The 24,621-nt window shown below is 42.2% G+C and overlaps 1 protein-coding gene across 1 annotated transcript in view; it reads left to right on the forward strand.

Annotated features, from left to right (window-relative positions):
• LOC132378562 (glucose-fructose oxidoreductase domain-containing protein 1) overlaps nucleotides 1-24,621 on the forward strand; it is an 89,198-nt gene that overhangs the window by 24,448 nt on the left and 40,129 nt on the right. The window lies entirely within an intron of this gene.

Genomic DNA, 24,621 nt, shown 5'->3' on the forward strand with positions numbered 1-24,621 from the left:
AGCTGCCAGAGGAAGTTGTGGAGGCTGGTATAATTACAGGATTTAAAAGACGTTTGGTCAGGGTCAGTGGATAGATGGGTATGGACAAATGCAAGAAAATGAGATTAACAGCTTTGTTGGCAGAATTTCAAATGATGATGAGAGAGCATGCAGGAGCGAGATGTATCAACTAGTTCAGTGGTGTCACAGCAACAACCTTGCACTCAATGTCAGCAAGACTGAAGAACTGACTATGGGCCAAGTGCAGACAAAGAGGACTAACTTGAGTAAACCTCTAGGCTGACATGGATGAGTTGGGGCAAAGGGCTTGTTTCTGTGGTGTACCCAATAGCACTTTGTCTCATTATAAGTTTCAATCAGAGTGATAAAAGTATGGAAAATGGAAGTTGTATTTTGGTAAGGTTTGATGCTGATAGCAGAATCGTGAACTGGAAAGTATCCACACTTACGGGAAGCACAAAGAAAATTCAGTTGCTTTTGAGTTGCTCATAAGGGCCATGGTATCTCTGGAAGTATCTGTGGTAACCACCTCTTCCACAGTCTGCAACACCAACACTTCTATCAGATTTATATTAGATCAATATTGATAGTAATATGCTGTTGGCTTTATTGATAAAATTGCATTTTGTTCAACGAGGTGATGTTTTTGATATAATCTGAACACCCTAAAGACCAAAGAGCTGCATAATGAATAGAGATCCCTATATACTTCTGCCCAACTGACACCCATCAAGGTTATGTATATGACTACCTTATGATAATATCTGGAAAAATAATAAAGTACAACAGTTTTAGAAGATGTGAATGGGTTAAACATGATTTGGGAGAATAATGGATCTTCCTGCCATTAATTTTGTAAAATTTGGCATGGTTCATTGGACTGTTGGCTCACAGTGAAAAATCTGGCTCTGGTCTTCAACAGACAAAAGAAAAACCTAAAAATAGTAGGTCTTTCTGTTTGGCTCCATTGGCAGTACCCTCACCATTGTGGCTTAAATCTCAGCTCAGAACTGGAACCCAAAACCTTTGCTGCCAACTTACTGGGAATACTGTTAAAACATGTATAACCTTTATATAATTTAAGATTATCTTGTGAATGCTGTGTATCTGATCCCATGTGCCTATGGTGCTGCATGTATTTTTTTCATTGCACCTTGTACATATGATAATAAATTTAATTTTAACTTTTATAAGGTGCCACCTTCTGTTCTGTCTATTTGGGAAATCAAAATGACTTTTGGTACACTGATCTCATTCAAATAGTATTATTGTGCCCTATTATTGTCCTTTTCCACAAATATTGTCAAAATCAGTGTTGTTCACTAGTTGGTGAAGAATTTCACTGTACTATTGGCTGCTTTGTTGTTCTGATTTACGGACAGTCCCCAGGTTACTACAGGATTCCATTGCTGAGAGCTCCTCATAACCCAAACTGCTTGTCGGTCAGAAAAGAACAGAAATAGTGTGTGGGAAGAGAATCACAAAGGCAGCTGTGATGGGAGAGTGAACAGGCGTGGGAAGAACGGCCGTCAGCTGGCCTCACTGACTCACTTGAAACTGTTCTGTGCTCCCAGCTCTGCTCAATCCAGCTCCAAATTGTGGCTCGAGAGGGAGAGAAGGGGTTGATGGGGAGAGGAGACACACAGAAATGCCCCTCAGCAGGTAGCAAATTCATCTCCATCCATCCCACCAGTCTCTCAAATGTTATTCATATGTCAACTCTGGTGTTCATGAGGGGAGAAGCTGCAGTAGAGAGTAACGATATCTCAGTTTCAAGATGCTGAATACAACCTTTTGCTTTAGCAGAATGATTTTGAATGTTACAAGGACATTAGATTAACAATGTTCTTCCCATGACATTTGGTTCTGGAGGGGGATGTGATTTTTGAGTGTTTCCAGGTAAATTTTTTTCCTTCTGACACTTCAGGTGTCAATGACATGATTTCCACTTCAGTTGTGTAGAATGATGTTATTCTTTATGTAATCCTTCCTTTGAGCTTTGGCTTGGAAATTAAGTTGCAATGCCGCAAGAGGTCAGAGCAGGGATATGGCTTTGAGATCAAGTCAAGTCACTTTTATTGTCATTTTGACCATAACTGCTGGTACAGTACATAGTAAAAATGAGACAATGTTTTTCAGGACCATGGTGTTACATGACACAGTACAAAAACTAGACTGAACTATGTTTAAAAAAAAACATCACAGAGAATGCTACACTAGACTACAGACCTACACAGGACTGTGTAAAGTGCACAAAAACAGTGCAGGTACTACAATATATAATAAACAGGACAATAGGGCAAGGTGTCAGTCCAGGCTGTGGGTATTGAGGAGTCTGATAGCTTGGGGGAAGAAACTGTTGCATAGTCTGGTCGTGAGAGCCCGAATGCTTTGGAGCCTTTTCCGAGACGGCTAGAGGGAGAAGAGATGGATGTTTAGTCATGACATGGATGCATTGATTGGTGACCTACTTGTGCCACCTTTCTAGATTTGCTTGTCATTTGGCCCTCCCAGAAGAGCAAGGTGTCGCTTGTGATTTAAAGTAGAGATCTAGGAACCCAATTCAGGAAATCTCCTTTTGAATTCTGACTTCATTCAAATGCTGGTGATATTTAAATCTGATTCTGAAGAAGCCAATCCTCTACCTGCCCCTATCTGGTAACCACTGATTACCATCCACCTTTCTACACACACACACACACACACACACAGACACAGACACACACACACACACACACAGACAGACACAGACACAGACACAGACACCAATTACTCTATCCCCACACGAGCCCTACCCTTCCCTCCATGCATAGTTGGAATTCTGACACTAAATCACAGAGCTGTTTGTATCTTGCAACCTGCAGGACCCAATCCCAGTTTCAAAGTTTCCAACTTGTGTACATTGTTCTTTGACATTCACAACTGTGAAGCTGCTTGCAGGGTTTAGTGGTTAATAGTATTTCAGATGTGCATACCCCCTGAGTCCATTACCAAAACCTGTCTTGGGTTGCCAAGCAATCACCATCCACTACACTTCTCTAAGCACAGATCAATTCATCATATGATACTACAAATTATTTTTGTAGCATATGCAAGGTGATTGGGCTTCTTGTTGAGATCTCTATTCCCTCAGTCAGTGAGTTTCCTGCATTTGGGCAGTTCCCTTCCTGTAGATTGGTACCCTCAGAGAGCATGATGTAAAACCAGGCTCAATGCTGAGAAAATTTTCAGCAAACAGGTACTGTGGATAGACTGACTTACTTACTGCCAGTTATGCCGCTGGCATTTAGGGCAGCAATGAAGGGCCTCCATCTCTGGTGGTGTTCAGAGTTTCATTCATCGTTTCAGTAGCTTCCTCTCAGTTTTCACTACTATCAGCCATGCAAATCTCATATGGAGACTCTGGAATACTGTCACACTCAGATGTAGAAGGATTCTTTATTGCTGTTTCCGTAACAGTTTTGTTTTACTAGTCAGGATTGTTATCCCTGAGCTGAACCCCTGAACTTGGAAGACCAGTGTACCACTCTTAGTCTGGCCTCTACCCTCTGACCTGTTTGGCATGGTGACCCTACCAAGAGCCAAAGCATAATGCCCTGACTCCAGCCAACGTAGTTCTCCGGGTCACTGAGGCACACAAGCCTCCAAACTACAACAAGGTCCTCTTGGAGGTCTGTGGATGGAGAAACAAAGTTATTGCTTCAGGACAAGTTAGAAAGTGAACATATGCAGCATTGTAAACTGCTTCAAGTTGAGGAGAAGAGATGATGGGGTGGAGACCAAAAGAGAAATGATACAAACAGCATGATGCGTGAGAGGGGAAAGGGCTTGTTGATTGTTGTTGATCTGAGAAAAAAAAACAGGAGGTGTGGTAATAATGAAAAAATGTTGAAAATATTCAGCAGTCCAGGTAGCATCTTTGGAAAGAGAAACAGCATTAATATTTCAGCATGTAAATTCCTCATCAGAATTTTGGAGCCTAACTGAAGTGTTAACTTTGTTTCTCTCTTTGTGGATGCTGTCTGACCTGTGAGTATCTTCAGCATGTTCTGTTTTCTTTTTGAGTTTCAACAACTGCAGTTTTTAATTGATTTTAAAAGAAGTATAGATTCTGAGCTCTCTCTCTTGTTCCCATTCAAATCCTTCTATTTACCTCCAGACCAACAAAGTGAACTTGAGTCAGTAATTTTCTCATGAATAAAAGGAAGTGTGTACAAATATTATGTTTTGATAAACTGAGTTGATTGAGGACTGATCCAAATTGTTAAGCTAGGATGGTGCCTACTTCCTGTTTGAGGTGGTGCCTGTTTCCTATTTGGTACAAACCATCCAGCAACTGGTTCAAACTTCTTTTACTATGCGTAAAGTTTCACAAGCTGACAGATGAGTATGCATAACCAGAAGTTCCCTGATGTAGAACTGAAAAATACAGTAAAACACTGAGATTACTATTTATATTCTTGGTCACCAGTTGAGTTATTTTTGGAAGTTAAGGTGGCAAAATCTCTATCACAATGTTAAATTCTTGTTTAAGGGCAGTTAAGTGGTACTGGTGTAATCTTTTGCATGGGAATAGAGGAGAGAATGAATCCTAAAACAGAGTTAATCTTCCTTCATCATCCATGTGTCATTGTATTGAGGAAGGAAGGGACAAATTTCAATTCAATAGGGTGCATATACTAAACAGTTTTGCAGGGCACTGTTCCTAAGCTAAATAGGGTCTTATATAAATCCTTGCAAATTTTCTTTCTTCATTCAATGGTGCTTCCAGTTCCGCAGTAGTCATAACATTCCTGGACAAAAGGCCTTAATTACATTTCATCAGCTCTGTTGGGCAGATCATATCACCAGCATGTCAGAGACCAGACTCACAAAATAGGCATTCTGTTCTGACCAGTGTCCCAGAAAGAGATTACCAGGCAGATAGATTCAAGGAGCAACACACAAAAAACTTGAACTCTGTCAACCTATTCAATTGGACTGAAAGGTAGAGGCCAGATTCCTTCTTTATTGCAGTCCTGATGAAGGGCCTTGACCGAAAATGTCGAATGTCACTTTCCTTCCACAGATGCTGCCTGGCTTGTTGAGCATCTTCAGCTTTTTGTGTGTTGCTTTGGACTCCAGCACCTGTGGCCTTTTGTGTCTCATGAGAGATTTAAGGAATGCTCAAAGCTTCCTTTGAAAAGAATGTGTAAAAACCCTACCTGCTCCAGGTGGAGAAGGAATGCTATTTGAGACCCTAGGCTCTACTGCACACAAGCCTGTCACTTCCTGCCCCATCTGTGATGGTCTGCATGTCTCACATGATCCTCCATCAGTGACTTCAGAACCTGCAGAGCCAGAATAACAGCAAGTTACCTTTGATTAGAAGGAAGTGTCTGAGGCACTAAGCAGTCAAGTGACTGCAAGTCACTATAGAAATCTTGTTTGCTGGCCCATGAACATAGGAAATTCCACAATAGAGACCAGCAACTGCATTAGGAAAATTCTGACCCAATTTGATTGAACACCAGGGGTAGCACAGTGCCACAGCAATTACTGAAGCCACTTTACTGCTCTAGTGACCCAAGTTCGATTCTAATCTCTAATGTGGAGTGTATAAGCGCTCCCTGTGACTGTGTGGCTTTTCCCTTTCTACTTTTTCCACCTATCACCTTCCAGCTTCTTGCTTCATCCTCTCTCCCCTACCCACTTCACTTCCCCTCACCTGGCTTCACCTATCATCTGCTAGCTTGTACTCCTTCCCCTCCCCCAACTTTTATTATGGCTTCTTCCCATTTCCTTTCCAGTCCTAATGAAGGGCCTTGGCCCAAAACATTGAAGAGTTAAGAGGAAGCTGTCAGGACTCGAGGGATTGATAGGAGGAGAATTGCCAGGTTAGGACATTAATCCTTGGAATGTTGGAGTTTGAAGCTGAGCTTACAGAGATGTATAAAATCATGAGGGGTATAGACAATGTGAATGCACATTGTCTTTTTGCAGGGAAGGGGAACTAAAAGGCATAGGTTTAATTTGAGAGGAGACAGATTTAAAAGGGGCCTAAAGGACAATTTCTTCATAAAGAGGGTCGTGTATAGATGGAATGAACTGTCAAAGTAATTGGTTGAGGCATGTACATTTATAGACATTTGAATAAGTACATGGATAGGGGGTTTAGAAAGAGATGGGTCCAATGTCAGTCAATGAGATTAGGTTGGTGGACAATATGGTCAACATGGGTGAGTAGGGCTGAAGGGCCTGTTTTACTGCTCTATTATTCATAAGGTGTGTTAATGTCATCCACAGCTTTTCATCTGATACCGCCAGTAACAATAGTTCAAAGTAAATTTATTATCAAGGTACTTATATGTTATCATATACAATCCTGAGATTCATTTTCTTGAGGTCAATTATAGTAAATACAGGAAACACATTAGAATCAATGAAAGACCATACCCAACAAGATGGACAACAACCAATGTGCAAAAAACCCTAAAAGAAACAAACTATGCAAATACAAAAAGAAGGAAAAATAAATAAACAGATTGTTTGTTTATTTATTTATTTATCTATCTATCTGTCTATCTATCAAACAGAAGCAAGCAAGCAATAAACATTGAGAACATGAGATGAAGAGTCCTTGAAAGTGAGTCCTTGAAAGGGAGTAGTTCAGTGATGGGGCGAATGAAGTATCCTCATTGGTTCAAGAACCTGGATGGTTGAGGAACGTTAATTGTTTTTGAACCTGGTGGTGTGAGTCCTGAGGCCCCTGATGGCAGCATTGAGAAGAGAGCATCACCTTGGTGGGGGTCCTTGATGATGGACGCTGCTTTCCTGTGACAGTGCTCAGTGGTGGGCAGGGCTTTACCCCTGATGGGCTGGGAAGGTTTATATCTAATGCATCCTGAAAGCAAAAAGTATGGGGTGATATCACTGATCATGCAACCCAACCCATTATTTGCAAAAATGACCAGTGTCCCATTGGGCTTCATAATTGCCTGTTTTACTTGCACACTATAGTTCATCACTTAGTGACTCCACACATAAAGAATATCAACCTTTAATTGCATCTATTTCCTGTCATTGTGAGTAACATATAATCATGTTTTCTGATTAAACTTCCTTGCAACAACATTGCTCTTACTTCAGAAACAAAATCTTCACACAAACATGTATTTATAACATAAAATATACAAACTTGTACAAGAAAGAACACAATGAGAACAAATAAAACCAAAGTCCTTTGTAGGGCAAATGATCAGTAGTCATTGTGTTGCTGTACTGAAGTAGTGATTAGGGTTGTTCAAGATCCAAACGGTTGAAGGGAAATGGTTGTTCTTGAACCTGGTGGTGTGGGATTTCAAGCTTTTTTACCTCTGGCCCGCCCAATGGTAGTTTTGAGAAGATGACTAGTTCTGGATGGTGGCAATCTTTGATGATTGGTGTTGCTTTCTTGAGGTTATGCCTCATGTAGATGCCTTCGATGTCTACGTCCTTGTGTGGAAACAGTGACTATGATGGATGATGCCGGAACCAACTACTTGTGATTCAACTATCTGCTTCCTTAATTGAAGGTTTATCTCCTTCTAAACTTCACTCAAGTGGGTTATGAATATTTGGTATTTGATGTAGGGCTGTAGTGACTCAGTTGAGCATATTCAAGGCTGAGATTGGTAGATTTTTGGATACTTCAAGAAACCAAGAATAGCAGCATTGGGAACACCCTAAGAAGAAGTGGTCTTTGGAACTGCAGTTTATGTAGCTGCCTACCCAATGTTTAACTGCATTGTGGAGAATAACTCTGTGTCTCCATGCTTTCTGGCCATGAGTTAAGTCTCTTGTTAGCCTAGCATGTTGTGCAAGTTAATATTTGCTACAGTGTACTTTCCTCTCAAACACAGTTGTTTTGTTTTTAGCAATTACCATGCTCTTTGGGAGTTCCACAGTTCTTTGAGTTCCATTTATAAATTTAGTATTATTTATGTAAAATATTAACACTTTGAAGAGGTTGAATTTGCCTTGTATATATTGGCCTCACTTCAGTGAAATTAAGTTGTCATTTAGGTGAAGTTGTAAAGTTGCATAAATTTCTCAGAAAGTCTGAGAAACTAAGCCTTGGATTCCTGCTTCCTCCTCAATGCTCTGATAAAATAAAAATAGAAACTCTTAGATGATTTCGTAACCTTCTAGAAAGATGTATTTCAGATTATTAAGATTTTAAATCTTGAAATAAGATAAACAACATTGGATAAACTATGTGCTTGACATGGATTATTAGAGAAGTGAAAGAGCGTGATGTGAAGTTGTCAAAGGGATTTAAAATAAAGCATAAATAAGCAATGAAAGTGAAGGGGAATATACTTGATACTCCTATTTTTGTGCTGAACTTGTGAGGTATTCCTTGAGAATTGAAGGTTGTGTATTTTCTGCAATAGTTGACAATATATTTTATCTATTCTGCCTTCTGAAGGAGGAACAACCCAGCATGAATCAGTAGATGACAACGAGGATTGGGTGAGCCAGCTTACCTGTGTCTATTTATGTTAATATCATTCGGGGTAGATCAGAGTTTCACTCGAGATAAATCATTGCCTCTAAATTGCAACAAACTCAGTTCTTTATTGATTGTGTACCCCTGTTTGGTTCATTTGATAAAGGACTTGAGTTGTCTGGACTTTAACGTCATTGAATATTAAAAGTGATTCTTTGACATTGGTGATCCAGCAAGGTGATCTGGAGGAACTAATGATCACATCCAGGTTTTATAGCCCATGCTTTGCTGGTGTTGTTGGATAGTGCAATCTATTGCTGTATCTAATTTATAATAGAGCATAAGAAATATTTGCTTGAGGACAACTTTGACAAAGAAGACCATTCAGCCTGTCAGGTCCAGCACAGCAATCTCATTTGGCCTGTCTCCTTAATTCCCTTAGCCATACAATTTATAGTCCCTCACGTGTCTATCAATTCCCCTTTGATTCTTTTACCTACAGCAGGGATAATTTATACTCGACAATTAATAGGCCAATAGGGTGTGTGAGGAAACTTGCAGTCACATAGAACGTGGACACTCCCAGAGGTCCCTGGAGCTGAGAGCTGAGGAAGTTTAGATCAGTGACCTGATGATGTTGTTATCTATTATCTGTTGTTATTTATGTCCTTGCTGGTTGCTATGACCTAATTGCAGAAGTTTGCTACTTTATTTTAGCATTTGCCGGGTTCTGCCTTATGTTAGATTTTATCCATTGAGAACAGTTAGTGCTTTCCTAACTGCCAATTCCTTTAATATACTTATGATAATTTTCTGACAACTCAGTGCAGTATTTTTTCATAAAACACACACTCTTCATTTCATGCTAGTTTCAAAAAAAGACATGAAATGGGCAGTAAGCAGCATTAGATATTACAACATGCCATCAAATTCTGATCTTTCTCACCAACCTTTATTGGAATAAAACCATTTGCATTAGCAAACTTAGAATTAAATTTTAGAAGCTTGCATAAAAATATAATAACAGTGATAGAGAAAAAACACTTGAGAATTTACGTCAATTTTACTTCCCTAGTTGTCACTTTTATTGTCATTTTGACCATAACTGCTGGTACAGTACATAGTAAAAATGAGACAATGTTTTTCAGGACCATGGTGTTACATGACACAGTATAAAAACTAGACTGAACTACGTTTAAAAAAACACACAGAGGAAAAAAAACATACAACAACTACACTAGACTACAGACCTACTCAGGACTGCATAAAGTGCACAAAACAGTGCAGGTATTACAATAAATAATAAACAGGACAATAGGGTAAGGTGTCAGTCCAGGCTCTGGGTATTGAGGAGTTTGATAGCTTTGGGGATGAAATTGTTACATAGTCTGGTTGCGAGAGCCCGAATGCTTCGGTGCCTTTTCCCTTTCCCCAGATGGCAGGAGGGAGAAGAGATTGTATGAGCAGTGCATGGAGTCCTTCATAATGCTGTCTGCTTTGCGGATGCAGCGTGTAGTGTTAATGACCATCAGCTGACCTCACTATCTGCTGCAGGGTCTTGCAATCCGAGATGGTACAATTTCCGAATCAGGCAGTGATGCAGCTCCTCAAGGTGTTCTCAATACAACCCCAGTAGAATGTGATGGTGAGGATGGGGGTGGGAGAATTTCCACAGCCTTTGCAAAAAGTAGCGACGCTGCTGGGCTTTCTTTGCTATAGAGCTGGTGTTGAGGGACCAGGTGAGATTCTCCGCCAGGTGAACACCAAGAAATTTGGTGCTCTTAACGATCTCTACTGAGGAGCCGTCGATGTTCAGTGGGAGTGGCCTCCTGAAGTTAACAACCATCTTTGTTTTGTTCCCATTCAGAGACAGGTTGTTGGCTCTGCACCAGTCCATTAGCTGCTGCACCTCCTCTCTGTAAGCTGACTCGTCGTTCTTGCTTATGAGACCCACCACAGTTGTGTCATCGGCGAACTTGATGTGGTTTGAGCTGTGCGTTGTAGCACAGTTGTGGGTCAGCAGAGTGAACAGCAGTGGACTGAGCACACAGCCCTGGGGGGCCCCCGTGCTCAGTGTGATGGTGTTGGAGATGCTGCTCCCGATCTGGACTGACTGAGGTCTCCCAGTCAGGAAGTCTAGGATCCAGTTGTAGAGGGAGGTGTTCAGGCCCAGTTGGCTTAGCTTTCCAATCATTTTCTGAGGGATGATTGTGTTGAATGCTGAACTAAAGTCTATGAACAGCATCCAAACGTATGTGTCTTTTTTTTGTCCAGGTGGGTTAGGGCCAGATGGAGGGTGATGGCAATGGCATCGTCTGTTGGGAGGTTGGGACGGTACGCAAACTGCAGGGGGTCCAGTGAGGGGGGCAGCAGGGTCTTGATATGCCTCATGACGAGCCTCTCGAAGCACTTCATAATGATGGATGTGAGTGCAATGGGATGGTAGTCATTTAGGCAGGACACTGAAGACTTCTTTGGCACGGGGATGATGGTGGCGGCCTTGAAGCACGTTGGAATGGTGGCGCTGCTTAGGGAGATGTTGAAGATGTCAGTGAGAACATCTGCTAGCTGGTCTGCACATCCTCTGAGCACTCTACCAGGAATGTTGTCTGGTCCAGCAGCCTTCCGTGGGTTGACCCCGCACAGGGTTCTTCTCATGTTGGCCATGTTGAGACACAGCAGCTGGTCATTTGTAGGAGAGGTGGACTTCCTCACCGCCACGTCATTTTCCGCCTCAAAACGGGCGTAGAAGTTATCAACCCTCAAACCCCAGATTTATTTGTTAATTTTCTTACTTTGATAAAAATAACTTGAACTCCTGATTTATATATACTATATTTATAGGGCACTTGCTATATATAAGCATCTTCCTTTATTCTTAGGCAACTTGGTCCATACCAGCAAGCATGAAAAGCAATTTATAAAATATATTTGGTTTAACTTATAAAAGTATAATGCATGCTGTCTCCAGGTTTCGACAGGGTTTGGTTCCTGAAATCTGTTTGTAAGCCAGTCCTGTTTGCAAATTAGAAATAGTGAGTGGGAGTGCATCACAGCAAGGGCTGTGAGTGGGGAGTGAGCAGGCAAGGGAGGAGCAGCCTGCAGCTGACCTGCGGAAATACCCTACTGCCACCTGGCAGAAGATGCCAATGGCATCAGAGCAGCCAGCAGGTCCATCCCCATGCCACAGACGCTCGTTGATATTTATGGGTTGTTGACAAGTCAGTTGCTGGTAATCTAGGGAGGGACTGTTTAATTATTCATTCTGCTTGTTTCCACTGGATGGGGTTGCAATTTTTTCTTCTTCCAAACTGAAATTGTTTGTTAATGAGCATAAACAGAGATTTTTGTCGAACTGTTCAACTCTAGCGGATAACGTAACCGAAACTCTTTCTACATACATGGTTATTGGATAACACGATACTTGAACTGTGTTGGTCATTGTCACAAATGACACATTTCACTGAAGAGTTTGATGTGCACAAAGCTAATTTTTTCAATTAATCTAATCTGGTTTATTGTTATCATATGTACTGAGGTTTTGAATGCTATCCATATAGATAATTTCACAACATCAGCTCACTGGGGCAGTACAAAGGGGTCCTGATGAAGGGTCTCGGCATGAAACATTGACTGCTAGCTCTTTTCCATAGATGTTACCTGGGGTCCTCCAGAATTTTGTGTGTTGCTTTGGATTTCCAGCATCTGCAGATCTCCTGGTGTTTGTAGAATCTAGTGTTATAATTACAGAGAGAATGCAGTGCACACAGACAATAAAGTGCAAGGCCATGACCAGGTAGATTGTGAACTAAGAGTCCATTTTGATTAAAACAGAAAAAAAATCAAACCCCAATATAACTTTTATGTGGCCACTGTTTTACAGAGTTGGCAGATTAGTTGTTAGCTTTATTTGTCACATGCACATGAAACATAGAGAGAAATGTGTCATTTGCTTTAATGGCCAACAGAGTGCAAGGATTGAGCTGGGGGCATCCCACAAGTGTCTTCATGCGTCCAGTGCTAACATAACATGCCCATTCCTAAATAACTCTGCCCTGTCCATCTTTGGAATGTGGGGGGAAATGAGAGCACCTAGAAGAAACCTACGCGGTCAGGAGGAAAACGTACAATCTGTGATCACTGGCACTTTCAAGATTCAAGGTACATTTATTATCAAAGTATGCATGCAGTATATGACTCTGAGATTCATCTTCTCTGGAGAGCCACAAAACAAAGAAAACCATGGAGGTCGTTCAAAGAAAACCATCAACCCTCCCCTTGTGTTAATAAAAAAAAAAACAAATAGTGCAAATGACAAGAAGAACATCAAACCCCAAATCCACACCCTGCGCAAAGAAAACAAATCACGCAAATGGCAACAAGAAAGAACGGGCAAAAATGCAGAATATAAAAACACAAAACTGGAACTGATAGCTATATGACCTGTGCCTTTGCCAGTTAGAAAAGTTGATGAGATGTAGGAGAGAATTAAACTCTGGGAAGTAAGTGGGGTTGGAACTGACAGAATTGCGCTGAGAGCTTTCGTAGCCTTGCTGGTATATCATATCCTTCCGTGTCATAAGGAGAGATGAAAGTAGGTCAAAGGTCCTTTTGAGGAATACCAGGATCTAGGATAAAATGTTAGGAATGGGAACAGGATGGGAATGATGCAGTGGAAAAATCCTGTCCTCACCTGTTTCTGGTTTTATAGCAGAACCTTATGAATAGCTAGATTATCTGATACTGAAGGCTGCCCAGTCTGAATACTGAAGACACAGGAGACTGCAGATGTTGGGATCTAGTGCAACAAAATGTCCGCTGGAAGAACCTCAGTAGAAGGAAAGAAATTGTCGGTGGTTTGGGTGGAAACCCTGCTTCGTGTCCTTGTGTCCTCCAGCAGGTTGTTGCTCCAATCTGACACGAACTTCTCTAATTTTGAAGGAAAGCAGTCACTCCAACCAGTAGCCAAGTTTGTGAGATTGCATATCTCAAAACCACTATTTTCAATCTGTTAATCTGAATGGAAGATAATGTCTTAGGACAAGTAGCATCCTGACATGCAGAAAATTTATTGTGGAGCGATTCATTTTTATGTAGGGATTAACAACATTTTTATGAAATAATACTCTACACTATAAACCTTTAAACCCTACATAAACACAGAAACTCAGCAATAAATGTTAACTGGGAGTTTAATGGGTGTAAAAGCAAATAAAATTTAAATTTAGGCAGAAGGTCACAGAGGGTATATGTAACCTCCACGTAGCCTGCACTGGAGGCTGGGATTGAATATGGGTTCGTAGAGCTGGACAGCAGTATCACCATTTACACCACTCTTTTTAAAGTTGTTATCTAGTTAGTCCCACACCCATCATTGCTGTTTCTGGAATCTTGTTGTGCAAATATTGGCTGGGCCATTTCAAAAGTACTTCATTGGCTGGAGGACATTTTGGAATATCCTGAGATTATGAAAGGCACAATTATAATTATTATCTGATTTGCTAATCAAGGGCAATAGTTGATAAAATCTTTAGGAGAGGAATGGAGAAATAAATCCTTATCCAATATAAAATATCTTCTCTCATTCCATATCTGATAAACTTGGCACATTATAAGTACAGGAGAACTACTGCTGAAGGGAAGATGTAATTATTGCATGTTACATTAATGTAAACAGTTTATTTATGAAATGTTGCTATGCTAGTTTATAACTGAAATATCAGTAGCAGATTATGTAACTAGCTAACTCAGCAATTAAGTTAAAAGCAGAAAATGCTGGAAACAGCTGGTCAGAACTGGGAAAGAGGAAAATCTGGTTAGAGAAAGTTGGGGAGAGAAGGATAGAAGCCTAGATGTCTAGAAGCCAAGTTTATGGTCATTTACCTGGGGACAATGAAAGACGCAGCATTGTCCCCAAGAAGGCAGCATCTATTATCCAAGATGCCCACCATCCAGGCCATGCCATCTTTTCACAGGCATAACATCAGATACACAAAATTCACAAGAAAACATAAACATAAATTATGCAGAAAGAACACTATTTAAACAAAAAGGACGTTGTATAGCAAAATGGTTGAAGCAGTCACAGTACTGCTATACTGAAGTAGAGATTAGTGTTTTGCAGGTTGGTTGAAGGGAATTAACTGTCCTTGAACTTGGTGACATAGACGCCAGGTTTCTGTACCTCCTGTCTGATGGTACCTGTAAAAAGATGGCATGGCTTAGATGGTGGGCATCTTGGATAATAGATGTTGCCTCTTGCGAGAGCACCTACCATGGGTACTACCATCATCGGGGAGGGATGTGCTCATGATGTGCTGGGCAGACTCCACTACTCTCTGCAGCTTATTATGTTCTTGTGTAGGGGTCCCCAACCTTTTTTTGCACCGTGGACCGGTTTAATATTGACAATATTCTTGCGGACCGGCTGACGGCGGGGCAGGGGGTGGGTGCGGGTGTTGTTCAAGTAGGGTTGCCAAATTTCTCACTCCCAAATAAGGGACAAAAGTAACAGTCAAATACGGGACACTTGTGTTTACCCGGAGAAAGATTACCATGACCATGAAGCCTTGCGCGGGCACCTGTGTGTGCATGCGTGTATGTGCCGATTTTTTTTTTCTCTCTCTACAAAACAGTTTTGCCGATTCTGTTAAGTGAAACTACACTGTATATACATTATTTCTACTTTATATAGGCTGTGTATTTATCATATCATTCCTGCTTTTTCTATATGTTAGTGTTATTTTAGGCTTTATGTGTTATTTGGTATGATTTGGTAGCTTATTTCAAGTTCAACAGTGCGTGACAGAATGAGGAGAGGTGCAGCTGACTCATGTCGTTTCATATAGCCAAATCATATCGTTTCCTTGAGGCCCAGTACTGGTCTGCGGTCCGGTGGTTGGGGACCATTGGTCTTGTGTATTCAATACCAGATCATGATGAAACCAGTCAGGAAACTTATGAATTAACAACAAAAGTTCACTAAAAATATTGACAATAAATTGTTAAGTTGGTGTATTACAGGCAAGAGAAAATCTGCAGATGTTAGAAATCTGAGCAACACACACAAAATGCTGGAGGAACTCAGCAGGCCAGGCAACATCTATGCAAAAGAGTACAGTCAATGTTTTGGGCCAGTCTTTTCCATTGATGCTGCCTGGCCTGCTGAGTTCCTCCAGCATTTTGTGTGTGTTGATTGGATTTCTAGCATCTGCAGATTTTCTCTTGTTTGTAATAAACCAACTTTACAATTTATTAGTAATTTTTTTCAGTAAACTTTATCCGGTGAAGGGTCTCACCCAAAACATCGACTACTCTTTTCTATAGATGCTGCCTGGCCTGCTGAGTTCCTCCAACACTTTGAGTGTGCAAGTTAGTTTATTATATCACATTTAAGAAGATACAATGAAAAATGATCTTGCATACCATTTATACAGATTAATTCATTACAACAGAGCTTTGAGATTGTATAAGGTAAAACAATGAAGAAGAAAGCGTTATAGTTACAGAGAAATGCAGAGCAGGTAGTCATTAAAGTACATGGTCATAATGTGGTGGATTGTGAGGTCAAGAGTCCATCCTATTGTACCAGAGGACCTTTCAGTCATAGGAAATGGAATAAAAGCTGACTTTGAGCCTGGTAGTACATGCTTCCAGGCTTTTGTATCTTTTACCCGATGGAAGAGGGGGGGAAGAGAGAAAGGCTGAGGTAGGTTGTGTATTTGACTATGCTGGCTACTTTACCAAGGCAGCAAAAGTCTAGGCAGTGTCCACAGATGGGAGGCTGATTTCCATGAAACACTGAGCCTTGTTCTCAACTTTGCAGTATCTAGTGTCACAAACAGAACAGTTAGCTTATCAAACCATACAGACAGGCTGCTTTCTATGGTGTATTGATAAAAACTGGTGAAGGTCAGAGGTGATATGCCAAATTTCTTTAGCCTTCCGAGGAACTAGAGGCACTAGTGAGTTTTCCTGGTTGAGGTATTTGCAAGATTGGATCAAGACAGGCACCTGTAATGTTCACTCCTACAAACTTGAAGCTCTCACCCTCTTGACCTCAGCACTGTTGATGTTACCCGGAACGTGTGCGCTGCAACCCCTCCCCCCCACTTCTGAAGCCAGTGAGCAACTCTTACTGAGAGACAACAAGATTGTTGTCATGACACCTTGTTACGAGGCTCTGCATCTCCAGCGTGTACTTAATCTCATCATTATTTGAGAGTATGGCCCACTATGTGGTATAATCTGCAAATTTGTAGATAGAGAATCTGGCCTCGCAGTTGTTAATGTATAGGGAGTAAAATGGAGAGCTGAGGAAGCAATCTTGTGAAGCAACAGTGTTGGGAGTAATTGTAGCAGAAATGTTGCTACCTTTACTTTCTGACTGCAGCTTGTTAGTCCAGTTGCAGAGAGAGGTGTTGATTGCAGTTTGGAGAAGTGTTTGCTTGGAATTATAGTATTGAGGTGTAGCTGCAGGCAATTAACAATAGTCAACTGTAGGTGTCTTTACCGTACCCCAGATATAGGTTTAGGGTCAGGAAAATGGTGTCTGTCACGGAGATCTGTTTTGGCAGAGGGTAAATACAGTGGGTTGAACTTGACTGGAAGGCTGGAGTTAAAGTGTGTTGTGACCTCTCAAAACACTTCATGTCAGACCCACTGGTGGTAGTCATTAAGCCATGTTGCCTTGTTTTTCTTTGGTGCTAGATGATGGTGGTCTTTTTGAGGCAAGTGAGAACCTCATATTAAGCTTTATGGAGAATAATATCTCAGTTTCTTATACAAGTAATCCTGACACTACAATCCTGACACTATCTTATACACCTGACTTGAATGCTGCAATCCTAGACTTCAGTAGGGAGTGGATCTCCTGGTTCAACCATGGTTTTCTGTTTGGTAACACCCAGAGTTTTATAAATTATAAACTTACCAGGTAACTAACTACCTACTCTGTTGAAAGAAACCCACTTGGAGAATATTTTTCTTAATTGTGGGAGATTATTAGATGGTTTCAAAGGGCACTGAGTTTATAAACTAAACAGGTATGTGTGCTCAATATTACTAATGTACCTAGCCAGCTGTGTGCTAGCGGTTTACAGTTTGAGGTGAGGATGTTATATGATTAAGGCAGCAATATCATTTTGACTACTTTAGGTACGTTTTTGGATATTTGTTCTGTAGAGGGTTGATCAGGGAAATGATGAAAAGAATGACTAGCATCAGAGAGCCATACAGCAGGGATACAGGATTTTTGACCCATCTAATCCATGTTGACCATGGTGCCCAACCAGCTAATCCCATGTTCCTGTATTTGGCATATATCCTCCAAGCCCTGCCCCTCCATGTGCCTGTCCAGTTATCCTTAAATGATACTATTGTGTCTGCCTCACTGGCGGCTCATTCCATATATACACCACGCTCTGCCTGAAAGTTTCCCCTCGGGCCCCTGTTAAATCTTTCTCTTCTCACCCAAAAGCTATGCCCTTTTGTTTCGGATGCTCTTCCCCTGGGAAAAAGACTGGTAGGATCCATCTTATCTTGTGCCTCTGAGCATTTCACCCCTTATTTTTCTACGTTCCAATCAATGAAGATCTGCCCTCCTAGTTCTGGCAACATCCTCATAAATCTTGTCTGCACCGTTCCCAGTTAAACCACATCTTTTCTATAATAGGTTGACCTTGTGCAGAATTTGCTTGCAGTCCCATAACAGCCTGAAAATCCATGCTATCATCTAATGTTCCTTCATAGGTATGTAAGTCTGGTGTTTATAAGCTAGGGAGAAGCAATATGTGGCTATGGACTTTGTAACAGGAGCTGTTCGATGCAGGACAGCTAAATGGAGGAGTGAATTCACTCAGGAGGCTCGAGTGCTGCAGAGAGGAATCCTGACACTAGCTAATTGCCATCCAAACATTTGGAGAAGCATCTTCCTTGTTATTGTTGGATTGATGTGTATTATATTTGTACAAGTCATGTGCAGAGCAATATGTCAGTGAGTTGGACACCTCTGCTGTGAGCTCATCTTGATTACATAGAACATAGAATAGTACAGCATATTACAGGCCCTTTGGCCCACAATGTTGTGCCGACCCTCAAACCCTTCCTCCCATATAATCCCCCACCTTAAATTCCTCCATATACCTGTCTAGTAGTCTCTTAAACTTCACTAGTGTATCTGCCTCCACCACTGACTCAGGCAGTGCATTCCACGCACCAACCACTCTGAGTGAAAAACCTTCTTCTAATATCCCCCTTGAACTTCCCTCCCCTTACCTTAAAGCCATGTTCTCTTGTACTGAGCAGTGGTGCCCTAGGGAAGAGGCGCTGGCTGTCCACTCTGTCTATTCCTCTTAATATCTTGTACACCTCTATCATGTCTCCTCTCATCCTCCTTCTCTCCAAAGAGTAAAGCCCTAGCTCCCTTAATCTCTGATCATAATCCATACTTTCTAAACCAGACAGCATCCTGGTAAATCTCCTCTGTACCCTTTCCAATGCTTCCACATCCTTCCTATAGTGAGGCGAGAGGAACTGGACACAGTAATCCAAGTGTGGCCTAACTGGAGTTTTATAGAGCTGCATCATTACATCGCATTTCTTAAACTCTATCCCTCGACTTATGAAAGCTAACACCCCATAAGCTTTCTTAACTACCCTATCTACCTATGAGGCAACTTCCAGGGATCTGTGGACATATACCCCCAGATCCCTCTGCTCCTCCACACTACCATGTATCCTGCCATTTACTTTGTACTCTGCCTTGGAGTTTGTCCTTCCAAAGTGTACCACCTCACACTTATCTGGGTTGAACTCCATCTGCCACTTCTCAGCCCACTTCTGCATCCTATCACTGTCTGTCTGCAATCTTTGACAATCCTCTACACTATCTACAACACCACTAACTTTTGTGTCGTCTGTAAACTTGCCAACCCACCCTTCTACCCCCACATCCAGGTCGTTAATAAAAATCACAAAAAGTAGAGGTCCCAGAACAGATCCTTGTGGGACACCACTAGTCACAACCCTCCGATCTGAATCTACTCCCTCCACCATGACCCTCTGCCTTCTGCAGGCAAGCCAATTCTGAATCCACCTGGCCAAACTTCCCTGGATCCCATGCCTTCTGACTTTCTGAATAAGCCTACCATGTGGAACCTTGTCAAATGCCTTACTAAAATCCATGTAGATCACATCTACTGCACTACCCTCATCTATATGCCTGGTTACCTCCTCAAAGAACTCTATCAGGCTTGTTAGGCACGATCTGCCCTTCATAAAGCCATGCTGACTGTCCCTGATCAGACCATGATTCTCTAAATGCCCGTAGATCCTATCTCTAAGAATCTCTTCCAACAGCTTTCCCACCACAGACATAAGGCTCATTGGTCTATAATTACCTGGACTATCTCTACTAACTTTTTTGAACAAAGGGACAACATTCGCCTCCCTCCAATCCTCCGGTACCATTCCCGTGGACAACGAGGACATAAAGATCCTAGCCAGAGGTTCAGTAATCTCTTCCCTTGCCTCGTGGAGCAGCCTGGGGAATATTCCATTAGGCCCCGGGGACTTATCCGTCCTAATGTATTTTAACAACTCCAACACCTCTTCTCCCTTAATATCAACATGCTCCAGAACATCAACCTCACTCGTATTGTCCTCACCATCATCAAGTTCCCTCTCAGTGGTGAATACCGAAGAGAAGTATTCATTGAGGACCTCACTCACTTCCACAGCCTCCAGGAACATCTTCACACTTTTATTTCTAATCGGTCCTACCTTTATTCCTGTTATCCTTTTGTTCTTCACATAATTGAAGAATGCCTTGGTGTTTTCCTTTACCCTACTTATCAAGGCCTTCTCATGCCCCCTTCTTGCTCTTCTCAGCCCCTTCTTAAGCTCCTTTCTTGCTACCCTATATTCTTCAATAGACCCATCTGATCCTTGCTTCCTAAACCTCATGTTTGATACAGATTGTCCAGCCATTCTCTGTTATGTGTCCAACTAGACATTTTCTTTTACCAGTGACCATATTTTAACTTCAGTAAGTATGAAGAAGGTACTAAGGTGTGGAAGTTGGACAGTCTTCTGAGACTTTATTCAATGTTAGGGAAACAAATAACTAGCATGATTCTCAATTCAGGGTTAGGAGTGTAGACTTACCTTCTTCCACGATCAACTCTGCTCTCAAAAGCATCTCTCCCATTTCCCGCACATCTGCCTTGTCCATTCATCCCCCCCATCCCTTCCCACCGATCTTCCTCCTGGCACTTATCCTTGCAAGCGGAACAAGTGCTACACCTGCCCTTACACTTCCTCCCTCACCGCCATTCAGGGCCCCAGACAGTCCTTCCAGGTGTGGCGACACTTCACCTGTGAGTCGGCTGGTGTGGTATACTGCGTCCGGTGCTCCTGGTGTGGCCTTTTATATATTGGTGAGACCCGACGCAGACTGGGAGACCGTTTCGCTGAACACCTACGCTTGGTCCACCAGAGAAAGCAGGATCTCCCAGTGGCCACATATTTTAATTCTATGTCCCATTCCCATTCTGATATGTCTATCCATGGCCTCCTCTACTGTCAAGATGAAGCCACACTCAGGTTGGAGGAACAACACCTTATATACCGGCTGGGTAGCCTCCAACCTGATGGCATGAACATTGACTTCTGTAACTTCTGTTAATGCCCCTCCTCCCCTTCTTACCCCATCCCTGATATATTTGTTTTCTCCCCCCTCCCTTTATTTTTCTTTCTCTCTCTGCCCATCACTGTGCCTGTTCTCCATCTCCCTCTGGTGCTCCCCTCCCCCTCTCTCCCTAGGCCTCCCATCCCATGATCCTTTCCCTTCTCTAGCTCTGTATCCCTTTTGCCAATCACCTGTCTGGCTCTCAGCTTCACCCCACCCCCTCCAGTCTTCTCCTACCATTTTGCATTTTCCCCTCGCCCTCCTATTTTCAAATCTCTTATTATCTTTCCTTTCAGTTAGTCCTGACAAGGGGTCTGGGCCCCAAGACGTTGACAGCGCTTCTCCCTATAGATGCTGCCTGGTCTGCTGCATTCCACCAGCATTTTGTGTGTGTTGTTTGAATTTTCAGCATCTGCAGATTTCCTCGGGTTAGGAGTGTAGGTGCTCAGTGAAATGGTCTCCCAATCCACGTCAGGTCCCACCAGCACATGGGAAGCTTCACCAGGAGCACTGGAATGAAAAGCCTCATCCTAAGAGCAGATGCGGTAGAGGCAGAGGAATTGAGAGAAGGGGGTGGCGTTTTTACAAGTAACAGGCTGAGAAGAGGTATAGATCAGGTAGCTGTGAGAGTCTATGGGTTTATATTAGACATCAGTAGATAAGCTGTCTCTGGAGATAGAGAGAGAGATTGCGAAAGGAGAGGGGTCAGAAATGGACCAGGTAAATTTGAGGGCAGGGTGGAAGTTGGAGGCAATGGATGAAGTAGGTGAGTTCTGCATGGAAGCAGCATCAATACAGTCATCCCACCCTTCCCACCTATCCCCTTCTCCCAATTCCTCTGTCTCCACTGTATCTGCTCTCAGGATGAGGCTTTTAATTCCAGAATTAAGGAGATGTTCTTCTTTAAAGAAAGATGCGTTCCTTCCTCCACCATCAATGCTGCCTTCAACTGTATCTCTTCTATTTTGCACATGTCTGCTCTTACCCCATCCTCCCACCACACCACTTCTTGCCCTCACCTACCACCCCACCAGCCTCTGCATCCGGCACATAATTCTCTGCAAATTCTGCCATTTCAAAAGTGGGGGGACCTTTTTCACCCCCCCCCCACTTTCTACTTCTACTATATCTGGTGCTCCTGGTGTGGCCTCCTTTATATTGGTGAGACTTGACGTGGATTGGGAGACTGCTTCGCCGAGTGTCTACGCTCCATCCGCCAGAAGAAGCGGGACTTCCCAGTGGCCACCTATTTTAATTCCACTTCCCATTCCCATTCCAGTATGTCTATCCAAGGCCTTCTCTGCTGTCACGATGAGGTCACACTCAGGTTGGAGGAACAACAGCTTGTATTCTGTCTGGGTAGCCTCCACCCTGATGGCTTGAACATCAGTCTCTCAAACTTCCGGTAATGTCACCCCCTCACTTTCACCATTCCCCATCCCCTTTTTCCTCTCTCACCTTATCTCCTTACCTACCCATTGCTGCCCTCTGGTGCTCCTCTCTCTCCCCCCCCCCCCCCATGGTTTTCTGTCCTCTCCTATTAGAATCTCTTTCACCAATCAACTTCCCAACTCTTTACTTCACCCCTCCACCTCCCGGTTTCATCTATCACCTTGTATTTCTCCTTCCTCTTCCCCCATCTCCCCCCCCCCCCCCAATTTTTAACTCTACTCATCGTCTTTTCTCCAGTCTTGCTGAAGGGTTTTGGTCCGGAATGCTGACTGTACTCTCTTCCGTAGATGCTGCCTGGCCTGCTGAGTTCCTCTAGCATTTTGTGTATGTTGCTTGGATTTCCAGCATCTGCAGATTTCCTCGTGTTTGTGATTTGTAGTTAATGGATGTGGCTGGAGATGACCATTTGCCTGATTGAGGCTAAGTGTTAGAGATTAACAGGTCACAAGAGATGGTAAAATCAGGCATGTTGTCATGAATGCGATATGTTCTATTCTGACAATCAATGAACATTCAACATTTGAAAGTTTCAGTGATGATTTACTGAATTGAGTGTTCATGTGGGGCACTTGCATTAAACTATGGTGAAATGAAGAAAATAGTGTCCTTGACAAGGAAGATCAAACATTTACAACCTTTATCCTCATTTTCTTAATTATCCATTTTAATTAACAATTTCAATATTTGCAAGAATGTTCTGTTTTTATCATTGAAATTAAGGATTGATTACAGAATCCTGTGAATCCCCAATGATTTGAGCATGTAAGAGGATTGTGGTGTTCACTTAGATGTTATTAAATTAATGACTGTGATTGTTCATGTGTTTTAATGAGAGTAATCTCTTCTCCCATTCTGTTATGAAATTATAATGCACTACAGATTTTAATCCATGAATTGAAACATGTATTTGTCTTTTGATCAGTACAGTGTGGGAGTCGGGTCTTGAGCAGAGTGTGAGAGTGTTGAGTGAGGGGTCAGTCCTGAGAGGAGGCAGGTTCTGGCTGTGGACTTGTAAGGGTCCAGGGAGGAGTCAGAGTCTGCTTCTGTGAGTGGAGTCTTGGCATAATGTGCTATCTCTCGGCTTCAGTTACATGGTGTCAATCTTGACCTCTAGGTGTTCTCATTTCTTTCATACCTCGAGGACATGCTGTTGGATGAATTGGGTGAAAAGCAGCCCTAGCCTAGGTGGCAGATGGGGCAGTCAGGGTGGAGTTGATGGGCACATGAGAGACAATAGATTACAGGGAAATAAACTGGAGAATTGATTTGCTTTGAGAGCTGACATCAACCTGATGGGCCAAATGGCCTTATTTGTTATAAAGAAAAGTGAAGTAACTTCTCTTGTACATTAAACCAAGAGGAATACCTTTGAGTTTCTGGTATACACTTGTCACATGCAAGGCTACTGGACAGCAATACAAGAAACAGTCTGAATCCAGAGCAATGAACAGTGTGCTGGGGGAAAAGGTTTTGACGCAAGGTTTCAATTTGAAATGGTGACAATTCCTTTCCTCCCACAGATGCTGAATTCCTCCAGCATATTGTCTAAAGGCTATTGGATAGATATGCAGACTCGAGGGAATTTTTCACCTCTACAATGAGAGCAGTGGGGGCAGTTAGTGGCTGTTTTGCAGTCTGTCCCTCAGTGGTTGAAAGGAATCTTCTGCTGGACTACTAACATGAAAATAGTTTCCCCACAGTGCCTACAGAGCCAGCGAAACCCATTGATTAAAATCTAAAACTTTTTTTTGGTGTATGGGGACCTGGTGGGTAAAAGTTGAGCATATATTACTCTGGCTCCACAACAAAGAGACCTATGGAGAACCACTTCCTCTTAGATAGTTTTCCAGTGATGTTTGTGCATCTTTGCCCATTGCTGTTGACTTATTGACAAGAGTATACAAAGACTTGACAGCCCCTTCTGCAGATGGGTCATTTACTCTTTCAGTTTCCTTTGGGAATTAACATCAAAACTGGTCACCAAACACACTAAAAGAAAAGTAACAATATT

The sequence above is a fragment of the Hypanus sabinus genome, chromosome 20, assembly GCF_030144855.1.
Source record: "Hypanus sabinus isolate sHypSab1 chromosome 20, sHypSab1.hap1, whole genome shotgun sequence".
Classification (NCBI taxonomy): domain Eukaryota; kingdom Metazoa; phylum Chordata; class Chondrichthyes; order Myliobatiformes; family Dasyatidae; genus Hypanus; species Hypanus sabinus.